Below are 12,685 nucleotides of genomic sequence, written 5' to 3'. Positions count from 1 at the left end.
GCAATCATCCATGTAATTCATTTTTGAACCAATATATTGTGAATATTTTGTTTCATTAGGTTTATGAGGCCTTCTCTCTTACATACAAGCAATAAGGCTTTCAGTTAGTATTAGTAGTTATTGGAACGGCAGCAAACATTATGGCATTAATGCACCGGTCACCGTTTCTTTGGCCTCATAATTTATGCCCGAAACGAGGAAAGTTTTTTAGGTGAGGAGTGAAAATTTATAAGGGTGTTTGGTTTATGGCTTCTTGTTTAATTTTTTGCTTTTGGCTTATTAATTAGTCAAATAGCTAAAAAAATGTGTTTAGTAAATGACTTTTAAATCAGCTAAAAAGCTGGCTTTAAAGCCAAAATAAAAAATCTAATACAGTTAGCTTTTCTTGTGGGCTTTTGACTTATTGACCACTTTTTCTCTAATAAACAAACAATAGCCCATACTTAAATTAACCAAACATCTTCATAAACAATTGACTTTTATAGTTAGCTTAAAAGCCAACAAAAACAACCAGTATTTTTAGCTGGTCAAACAAACCAATTAAAAAGCCAATAGCTAAAGTCAACATCGAATTGCCAAACAACCCTATATTATACTTATCTTAAAAATAAGAAGTGGAGACTAAATAGTCGTCTCTTGCCGGAGAAACTAACATTTATTATAAAAATAAAATTAAGAGCGAGAGATTTTGTTTAATTCATTTGTACGCATATAGCCATAATCATAGTCATAATTATCACTTTAATACTCCAAACTAATAAAGGTCGTTATATGCATATCTTCATGATAATATTAATATTTTGTAATTGTTATGATTCAACTTAAGATACTAAGAATTAAAATAGTGCATCGAATAACATTAAAACAAGAAGAGTAACACCTTTATTAACCAGATAAACCATATATTGGCATGTTGTTTTAAGAACTATTCATATAAGTAATGTTTGTTCTTATTATAGGCTAATGGAGGGGAGAATTGGATGAAAATCGAACTAATAATCTTAGCTAAAAATCATAGTATCTAATTTGCTCGAATCGAGACAAGAGCTAATTCTCTACTAAACTAAATTTTATGTGTATATAAATGAATACTACTTTTATCGTTGATGTTATAATTTGAGAAATTTTAATTTTTAGAATACCAATAAAAAGTTATTTTGTTAAAAACTACTTATAATAATATAAAAAATGTCAAAAGTCAAAACTAACTAACAAAATATAATTTGTTTGTCCAAAATTTCGTTAATAAGAACATGTATAAGTCACATAGCTTTCAAAAACACATTTATATAACCTTATGAATCGACTTTTAAATCAAACACACAAAATTAAGCATAATTCATTTTAGAATAGGAATAACAATTAATGAAGGCTAGAGAAGTGACAATAATGATACCAAACATGCCTCATGACTCACTAGTTTTGCATAAATTACATGATATGATTAGTGGGGTACATGCGATTCTATTTTGAGTTCATGTATACAATGAATAATTAGTTCATTTTCTTCCACTTAAGCTTATATTACTATCTTACAACTTTAAAAAGGAAGAACATTTTAAACCACAAAATTAAAGCTTCTTACAATTTTATTCTAAACCAGCAAAGCCTAATCTATTTCCCTGCTCATGCACTGTATATTCAGAAGATTTAAAAGCTAATTTGATGGAACTTTATCAAAGTTTGTGATATAGTCAACTCTATTCTTGTGTGGGCTTATAATATACATGTCCATTATTCAATGAGGTGGGTCGACCCAACGGTTAAGAGTAAGGTCAGTTTTAATAGGTTATTAGCGGGTCAGATTGATAACTAGTCGGGTCGTTAATAGGCCTTTGTGTAAAAGGGTCGGGCCGGATAATTATATATAGGAATTGGTTGTAAAAAATATTCTACCACTTTTTTTATATTTTTATATGATGGTTGAATTGACCCAACGGGTCATAAAGTATACTAAAAAACTATTTTGTGAACATTTAAAAAACGGGTCAAAGTGGATTGTTTTAAAAGGGCTTTGACCCTCCTTGCCCGTTTAACATCTTTGGCATGACCCATCCCGACCCGGTCCATTTAAATTTTGACCCAACCGGGCCCGTTGAATATCTCTAATGTCCATATTAACAAATTCATTTTCAAATTAGAGCTCAATTTGTTGTTGGATCTTTATAACTAGTCATTTTATTAAACCATTGGTTAAGAGGTCTTTTATTGGATGTTCATTCCTAGTAGGCTTGTAATCCTTCTTGTAAGTTAAAATTCTAATGACACTCAAATGTGAAGGAAAATGTTAAAATGTTCATTATTGCTTATGTATCAAAGAATGAGAAGAGATTATAGAGTGTAATATCACTTTATAAACTTCATCAAGAATAACTCCTACTACTACAAATTGATTTTAGTAGGTAATATATTTCTTTTAGGCTTCTAAGTAGGTTACCTCCAATTAGGCATGGCCACGGGGCGGGTTACCCGGAACCGAACCGGTCCCGAACCGCTTGGAACCGGATCCGGAACCGGAACCGTTTGCGACAGGTTCCGAACCGCGAAACCGTGAAACCGCCGGAAAAAAAGTTGTCGGAACCGTGAAACCGCCGGAAAAAACCATCGTGAACCGGGTAAAAAACCCGCGGTTTGGAACCGGAACCGGTCCGGGAGAACCGGTCCAACGGTTCCATGGAACCGGTTCTGGAACCGAAACCGGAACCGGAACCGGTCCGGTTGAACCGGCTCAACGGTTCCGTGGAACCGGAACCGGAACCGGGACCGGTCCGGTTGAACCGGCCAACCGGTTCGCCAAAATATGACCGTTTGTTACCGTTAACTAGCCGTTGCATTCTCCTCTATATATACTCATCACTTTCAATCATTTTCATTCACAACTCATCTCTTCTCCTACTCTCTCTACTTAATTCTTTAATTACGCAATTATTCTCTTAATTACATAATTAGTCTTTTAATTATTTCTTAATTTAGTTAGTTACATAATTAATTATTTATTTATTTCTTAATTCTATATTTCTATTATTACTTCAATATTATCAATCATGTCTTCATTTTTGAAAAAAGCCACAAAAAAAGTTACTAAAGTGGCAAAATCATTGGGAGGTTCCAGTTCGTCCAAAAGAAAGGCCACTTCTACTCCGTCGGTATCAACAACACCTTCCATTAGTAATTATAATTATGAACATAATTATCCGGAAGGGTACGACCCGGAGTTACATAATTATCCAGAAGAAATGGAAAGAGAAATACAAATTGATGAAGAAGAAGAACAAGAAGAGGAACCAACGACCCCAATTGGGATAAATATATCTCGACAGTCATCAACAAGATCACATGAAGAACAAGGAGAACAACAACAACAAAGACAAGCTCGTGGTAAACGAGTCAATTTCCAAACTATCGGTTAGTTTTATAATTTTATTCTTCAAATTAATTAAACTTTAAATTATTTATTTATTTAATTATAGTTTTATAATTTTAAATTATTTATTTAGATGAAGATGAACCAGTAAGACAACCTTTTCCGGCAATGCCACCTCCTAGTGGTAGAGCTGTTTCACATGTGTGGTCGTATTTCACAAAAGAACCAACTGAGAATCCAGATATTTTCTTATGCACTTGTCAAATTTGTGAAAGTCAAGGAGTAAAGCCCTTAGTTTCATACAGTTTCGCCAGAGGTAAATACTTTTTAAGTTTTTTATACATACTGACATACATAATACATTGATACATTATATATTCATATTTTATAAACATTTATTTATTGTGTTTTGTGAATACGTGTTAGGTGGTGGTACGGGATCTTTTAACAAACATTTGGCAAAGAAGCATGGAATCACAAAAGAAACTCATGCAGCAAGCGGGAGCGGGACCACAAGTGGAAGCCGACAGACACAATGGGACATTCCCATCACAGGTATGCCTTTTAGATACAATCGTAATGACATGATTGATGAATTTTCTAGGTATGTAACTTGTGATGAATTACCTTTTAACCACGGTGAAAGTAGGGCATACGAGCGTCTCAATAGAAAAACTTTGCAACCACAATATAAAGCAATCCCTAGGAGCACTCTTAAAAGACGCACAATTAAATTATACGAATCAATGCGCTATGAATTAGTTGAAATGTTTAAATCGTTTAATGGTAGGGTTAGCATAACAACTGACATTTGGTCTGCTCCCCCACATTTAGAACCTTATATGTGTGTAACAGCACACTGGATAGATCGAAATTGGATTATGCAAAAAAGAATAATTGCTTTTGAGACAATGCCAGAAAGACATACCGGTGAAAACATAAAATATAGATTAGTAGAGATATGTAGAGAATGGAACTTATTAGATAAAATATTTTGTTGTTCAACTGATAATGCAACCGCGAACATTAAATGTATAGAACTTTTGTTTAACGAACCTGCTTTTAGTTTAATCCTTGGGGGTAGCTTATTACACATACGTTGTTGTGCGCATATAATTAACTTATCTTGCCAAGCAGGCATAAAACAATTAAGTGATTTATTAGAACCAATTAGGGATATAGTGAAATGGCTTAGGATCGGAAAAATAAAAAGACGATATAAACAATTATGTGACCAATACCAACTTAAAAAAGTGTATTGGTCATTAGATACTCCTACACGTTGGGGCTCAACCAACGATTTATTAAGAAAGGCGATTGCTTATCGCCCAGTAATAACACAACTATATAGTGAGTGTACAAATAGTTTCATAGCTGATGACACTTGGGAATTAGCTATAGGTGTACATAACATATTAGAAGCGTATGACCACGCGACTAAGATTTTTTCTTATGTTTATGAACCGAACGTTCACTTAGTAATAAGTGAATGTATTACTATTTTTTATCATCTCCTTAAATATACACATGAAGATACTAACCCAAAATTGAGGCCGATTCTTGCAGATATGATGGAAAAATGGCAAGCATATTTTACCGATTTTCCTTATATTTATGGAATCGCAACCATTTCGGACCCACGTTTTAAAACTGAGGTCCTTACTAAAGTAATAGGATTTTATTATCAATCGTTAGATCGCCCATCTACTGATGTACATAATTATGTAGGAACATGTAAAAAATATTTAGCAGAACTCTATGATTTTTACGCTAGTGTATATAACCCGAAACGCGATATGTCTAGGCGTGCTAGCGTTTCGGCACGTCCCTCTTACTATAATTCGGTAATATCTAACATAATGACTCAAGATGATAGTTTTCTAGGATCATCTTCTTCTTCCTCGACCTCATATTTAGAACTAGATAGTTATCTTAAACACCACTTTGAAATAGACCAAAGTATCTATGATATTTTGGAGTGGTGGAAAGAAAAATCTGTTAAATTTCCCATTTTATCGAGAATTGCAAAGGATATCCTTGCAATTCCCGCGTTAACAATTGCGTCGGAGTCTGCTTTTAGTGCAGGTAGAAGAGTTTTGGACGAAAAACGATCTCGTCTTGCTCCACATAGTATTCAAATATGTGTTTGCAAGAAAGATTGGGATCAAGCGGAGATTCGAACACAAGGACTAAGGAATGATGATGATCAAGACGACGATGATGATCCATGGATGATGATGGATACATCTGCATCATCGTCAGGAGGAGAGTCAGCGGAAGCATCTAATCAACCACATGATGATGACGAAGATGAATAGGATCAATCAGACAAACGACAACGATAAATCAACAATCAACAACTATAAATAAAAGGTATGACAAAGAACTACGTGGGCTTTGATTCCTTCGGGATACGTAGGCAGCTTAGTATTCATTTGGGTACTAGGTTCAAGTCCATTTTCTCCCTCTTTTTTTATTAATCATCTTTATCGACATTATCATTGATTCGTTTCTTATTAATTTATTTTTTTCATTCTTTTTAGTAAATATTTCAATAACGATGACAACTTGACATGCAATGAATTTCGCTAATAATCAAGTAATCATCAAAGGTACGTCCGCGATATTATAGTATTTTTTTATTATATAAATATTTAAAGAAAAAAAAAATGGAACCGATGGTCCGACCCGCCCGTCCCGTGAGTTGGAACCGCCGGAACCGCCTCATGAACCGCCAAGGAAACGTTTGGAACCGGAACCGAAACCGGAACCGGAACCGGAACCGTTCGCGACAGGTTCCAAATGGAACCGGAACCGGGTGGAACCGGAACCGGATGGAACCGGAACGGAACCGGACCAACCCGGACCGTGGCCATGCCTACCTCCAATATATAGTAACTTACATGAGATCAAACATGTAATCTAATATACTTTCTCAATTTGATAGGCAGCTCAAGTGCCTCGAGTTATAATTAACTTAATTTCTACTAATTAAATAGAAAATCGATTTTTTTTTTTTTTAAAAATACTACTACCGATATTAGAGAACGTTAGATGTATACAATGGATCTCAAAATTAAAAAGAATTATTAAAGCTTTGTGTTAAAAAAATTTATTAAAACATTACATGATCAATATAAAATATTGATCATAAGTAACATCTAAAATCATGAGGTGCATTGTAGTATAAGGAAATTTATAGATGTATCCAAACAAGATTTGGAGTTTTCGTTGCTCAATAAAAAACAAATTTTAGCCTATTATGTTAGTGGTTAAAAATGAACACTTATATATTTCATTATCTAGCATGTGTGATATAATGCAGTCAATAAGTCAAACTGAATACTTAACTTGTTTATTATTAAGTGCTAATAAATTAAATTGGTACTATATTTATTTCATTCTCATGTTAATTAGGGGTTTGATTCTCACCATCAATTAAAAGAATCAATTCCTCCACCCATCTTACATGTGAATTCGCCAGCAACAACATACTGTTAAGAAATCAATTTAACCAAAAGTTTAAGGTAATGTTTTAGGCAATAGGATATGTTATATGCACCAACACAAGAACACTTTTGGCTAAGAGTGTGAATGTAGACCGTTCTCATACTTAATGTGAAATATTACACTTAAATTTAACCGTTTATTAAGATTTAAACTCATAATCTTTTTATCATGTTAATTTTTAATATTATCTCAAGAAACAAACTCAACCACATACTTCCCCTCTTTCCCCCTAAACTAAAGTAAAGAATTGTCAACATATTCCACCATTTCCAACAATGCCTTTTCAATAGGAGTACTAAGCACGAATTGACGTACATCAGCAAACCTAAATGAGTGCTAGCTTGACTCTAGAGTTTAAAAACTAAAAGAAATACTCATTTCTTCATCTTTGAAACCATCTTAATTCATTGAACTTCGTCATCATGACTTCTTTTACAGTAAAAGGAGGAAAATATCGAACAACTACTTAACACAAAAGTTCCTTTAGTACTTCTCCACTTAGTAATGTCTATTTTTTCAATGGTAAAAGCTAGATGCTTCCCCAACGCTTGATAAATATTGTTATTATAAATTTGGTATATTATAGGAGTATCTTTAAAACTCTCATCATAATTATTTTCATTGAGAAAGGTACTTTGTATATGCATCAAACATCATATGATAAGAAAAGGTTTATAAGAAAACCACTTAATATGATCAAAACTTAAAATTGAGAGTGCATATTAAGTCTTTCAGCCTATTTTTATTTCAATAGACAATCTTACGGTAAGACGACCTCAAAACAAAAAACTCATAAACTAAAATATTTTATTATGGGCTATTTAATTTAAGTATGAGACATGCCTCATAATGAGACCGTCTTATACTAGAATTTGTGTTTTAATAAATATTTGCAATGTTGAAATGGAACACATTTTATGAGTGGTATTTTCATAAATCTTAAATACAACAAGAACTCAAAAAGCAAACGTAGAAGGAGTATACCTTTAAAAGACTTATATATGTACTTTGAAAATTGATTTTCATATTTTTCTCCACGATTTTCATTAGATCCTCCCCTACCTTGTGTATTTGTCTTTATGACTTTTGTACATTCCTTCGTTACATCAAAGATGGGAAGAAAATTATAGAATTCTACTCCTATATGAAAAAGTGAGTAAATATTTGATATTTCTACTCTTTCTCACTCATTCTTTTTCTTTGCATATTTGTTACTCTCTTCGTTTTACTTTTTGTTTTTTGACATTATTTAGAGTTTATTTTTAATTTTTACTCTTATTTTATTTTTAATCTAGCAGTTAAAATATAATCAAGTGAATCTTATTTGATTCGTCTTAACGCAAAGATTATCAATATCAACCTTTTTATAATTTTTAGTTACGCACACCATTAAAGATATTAAAAATTCAATATATTTCTTGACAAATGTGACCAAATAAAAATTGAACAAAATAATTAAAATAGAGGGAGTATCACAGTATGAGGTTTAGAGGGGGTCCAAATCATGAAGTGATAGAAGGTTTGAAGGGGCTCGAAATTCTCTATTATTGGTTGAAATTGCAAGGATGATAACGGTTAAAAATGCCTTTATCTTTTATTACTAAATATCTTATCTCCTTTTTTTTTTAGTTAAATGTCTTACCTCCTTCGTTTATCTCAAGGTGTAATATTTTCTAATTTGAAATGTCATCACTTTGTTCTATTTTCTTTCATGTAAATATCTATCAATTATTTCAAAATTTTGATTCAGTTGTTTTAGGTTTTTGAGTTAAACCATTTAAACTTTTACTTGATCTGAAATTAAATTAGAATCTGACCATAATTTAGCGCGTCATGATTTATGATCGGGAAAATTTAATCCGTGATCTAAAAATAATTTGACTCGAAGATTAAAAAAACTAGGTCAAATCCGAAATTTAACTAGTTTTCAGTTCCACACATTGGAAAATCTATGGGGGCCGGAGAGGCCTAGCCCCCTTGCCGAAGGTCTTTTATAATTTTAACTTTGGCCCTCCTTATTAATTTAATATTTAGTTTAAAGAGTGTAAAAATATAATAAAAAATAATTAATATAGCTCAATGGTTAGAGTAATATATTTTTAATTTAAAGTTAAGGGATCAAACCCTAATTTAAACTATTTTTTTTATAGACTAATAAATATACTATTGTAACACCCTGAGATTTTAATGACGTAATTATTTAATATTTTAATAGTTTTTAAAGATTTTACAATTATTATTTAATTATTTCCGAATTAGTTTTAATAAATTTCTTTCATATACGGATTTAAATGTCGACTTATATATATATTAAAAATATAGTTACGACTTCTCCAATAAAGAGGTTTGAATCGAAATGATTATTTATTAAAATGTGTGAGCCCTCGAAGGTGAGTCTCTTAGTTGGGTCTCGTAAGAAAACAAATCGAGATGAAAAAATAAATAAATAAATATAATAATAATAATAATAATAATAATAATAATAATAATAATAATAATAATAATAATAATAATCATAATAATAATAATAATAATAATCATAATAATAGAAATAACGAGTATAAAAACGTTGAAACCCTAAACACTCAAGAGGGAGCCGTCACTTCTTTCCTTCTTCTCCTCCTTCTTTCTCTTCTTCTTCCTTCCTCCCTCACTCCCGCATTTTCCCCCTTCCCGCACAGCAGCCCGGCAGCCACGAGGACACCAGCAACCCCTATTCTCCCCTGCGCCACCAGTGAACGACCAGCAGCAGCCCGCCTTCTCCTTCCCGCAAGCAGCAGCAGCAAGGCTGCGTTCTCCTCTGACCAGCAACTGCGTTTTCTTCTCGCCACCGCAGCACACTCCCTCCTCCCTCGCTGTGGCTGGCCGGCAGCAGACCCACGAACAACCGCCAATTGCTGTTCGATTTAAGGCCCTCTCCAGCCCTTCTTGGCTTTCGTGCACCACCACCACGACCTTCATCCTCCTCTTCACCATTCTTACTAGTTTTAATCTTTGTAAGCATCTCACTTTCCAATTGATTAATTTACTAATTTTAATTAGAATCTACCATGTTCATGAGTTGTGTGTTGATTGTGTATTGTATTAGTCTCATTGAATTCTAGTATGGGTAGTAGTTAAAAGAATTGTCATTGAAATGAAATGATTAGGGTTTTATTTAGAGATGTGATTACTAGTAGTGTGTGTGTGTGTTTGTATGCTACTTTGGTGATGTGATGATTTATTCAATAATCTTATAAGTAGTTGAGACTTTGTTGATTATCGTGGTGGCAATTAGTAATGTTTTGATTACAATTGACTATAGAAATGGTTTTGGTTGTTAATTGGAAGTAGGAGTTGCTAATTGTTATTGATTTAATTGTAGAGAATTACTACTACCTTATTAGGTTGTTATTGATGTTGTAAATACGTAATTTCAATAAGTCATGAGCATAGTGTCTAACTTATTGTTGAGAGTTGCTAAAGTTACTAGTTATGATGTCGTGATTGTAGTTCTTCCTAACCTTGAAGAACATAATGGATGATATTGCGATGTGATAAACTTAGGATTCGTCATTGTCGTCATATTAGCACTACATGAACATCGCAAGATTTAAGTGTGAATTGATATGTTATCCTAAAGTAACGTGGATCGCTATAACTCAAGTTGATTAATGTAAAGAAACTATTCACACATACTTCTACTTTAAATTGATGGAAAGACTTATGTTGTATTGAGTTAATAATTTTTGACTTGTATTGAATGGGTTGTGTGCGTGCTAGAGTAATCGGAAACTCATGTTGAATGGGTGATAGCGGTTAAATTGGTATTTAGTTTGGTATGTCAAAGTAGTTAAGGGAACTTAATAGTTCTACTCATAACTTATATAGGTGCCTATTACGTAAGAGGAAAGTAGAGCCTTAGTTGGGTGATTTTGTGACTTTTGATCGTGCGGTGACGCTTACAGGTACGTACACGTAGTAACTAACCCTTATACGCAATTTCCTTTAAGACATTATTGTTTATTGTGATAATATACATTGCATTGAAACTATGAGATACTATTGAGTACACTTTACATGAAGAGCTATCGACTATGAAATCCTTGCGCTTAGAATAGTTTAGAGAATGAGAGTTAATAGAGGGCGAGAACTACCCCTTATTTATTTAAGAATTAGATTATGCCTAATTGGAGTTAGAATGACTCCTTTATAGGTGAATTTCATATTCTATTGAGTGGCTCAGTGGGTTTTAGCGCACTGCTATCCCAGGGCGCTCATTAATAGTTGAGAGTGGAAGTTATTCCCATATGATAAGGTACTATATTATGATTAGCTGGCGTGACTTAACTGGATTATGTCCGGTTGTTTTATTAGTCCCCTAGGTGAGGTTCGACGGGACCACCGTAAGGGGGGTATGAGCATGCTTGGGTCATTGGGAGCCGGGAGGCCGATAACGCCCCTTGACCGAGGTGTTACCATGCGGGCCTTGCAAACCCCAATATGGTGGCCTCTTCACTGGTTTAGTACCCCAGTGTGTTAGGTTTAGCCCGAAGGTAGGACCCGAGAGGGTCAGCTGGAGGGGGCATGAGCTCATACTTTGCCATTGGGCGCTGGGAGGCCGATAACGCCCTTTAGAGTGTCACTATGCCAGGAAGTAGAGAAAAGATCCACTGATAGAAAACTATTCAGTGATAGAAAGTTTATTCATTGATCGAAAGTTATGTAATGATAGAAGGTTCATTCTTTGGTTGAATATTTACTCATTGATAGAACGTATACTTATTATTGATAGAATAGTTTATGCTAGTGAGAAGTGTGCCTAAGTTAAGTTACTTCAAGGGTATTACGAACTATGATCACGCTTACCTTAAGATAGACAAGCTCTATAAGGATATGAGTTAGGTATTCTGTTAATGCCTAGGTCGAGTTAATCTATGCGTGTTTTGCAAGAGTTTATGTTTGAAGAGAGGAACGTGAAGACCTGCATTCTACCCGAGAGCACATGGTTTGGGTTGGAAAAGCACGTAATGAAATTAAGAAGTATAAGTGGCCGATAAACGGTTACTATCCGTGCTTGCGTTTTATGAAATCATCTTATTTGTTTTATGATATAATGCTATCTAGTAGTTGGCCTTATTCTATTTGATGTTAGTTACTGACGTGTATGTGTTTGTGTTTATGTTTGTTTGTTGACTTTCTATGATTGTCCTGCTATGACACATTGGCCCTTGGTCTAATGTCGAGCAGCAGGGGGATCATAGACCAGCGTAGCAGGTACTGGAGCTTCTTATGCATTGCATTGCATTTGGGGAAAGTGATGAGGGCGAAGCATAACTTGTGTCATTACCCTATCTTTCGATTTTGTATCTCTTGTTATCTTTTGTAAATTTCGGTTGTATATGTTCTGTTATGAGGCCTTGTGTCCTCCCACGTGTATTTGTATTTCCGCTGCGTAGTTTATAACTCTGTATGGTTTTGAGTAGTTAAGTCTTTTTAAAAAACGCAAACGTCGACACTGGAACCACGATCCATGTTTGGCATGTTGATTTGAGAAGCCGGCGACGAATCATTCCGCCGTGATATAGTTTTGATGAGCCGTTAGTGCCTTTACTTTATTAGCTTCTTAATTAACTTTTGTTTTTCTACAAAGGCGCACAGTTTTAAGGCAGATGCTGCCAAAATTTCCACTCACCTTTTAAAAGTTAATAATTAAAGTTTATCTAAATTCTTTTCCTTTTTCTTTTATGTAACACCCGAATTTCCTCCCGTCCTTTACGGTTTTGGTTTCGTTAAGGGGTCGGAAATTCTGAGGTGTTACAACTATAATGT

The 12,685-nt window shown here is 33.9% G+C and overlaps 1 long non-coding RNA gene across 1 annotated transcript; it reads left to right on the top strand.

The window, feature by feature from the left end:
• The first annotated feature begins 9,788 nt into the window (after nt 1-9,788).
• Nucleotides 9,789-12,440, top strand: LOC130814651 (uncharacterized). Its single transcript, XR_009042468.1, has 3 exons — nt 9,789-9,870; nt 10,745-10,821; nt 12,104-12,440. It is a non-coding gene; the product is annotated as an uncharacterized LOC130814651 (long non-coding RNA).
• Nucleotides 12,441-12,685: the final 245 nt, after the last annotated feature.

This window comes from Amaranthus tricolor, chromosome 6, assembly GCF_026212465.1.
Source record: "Amaranthus tricolor cultivar Red isolate AtriRed21 chromosome 6, ASM2621246v1, whole genome shotgun sequence".
Classification (NCBI taxonomy): Eukaryota; Viridiplantae; Streptophyta; class Magnoliopsida; order Caryophyllales; family Amaranthaceae; genus Amaranthus; species Amaranthus tricolor.
Note: the sequence above shows the minus strand (reverse complement) of the source record. Positions and strands in the feature narration are given on the sequence as shown.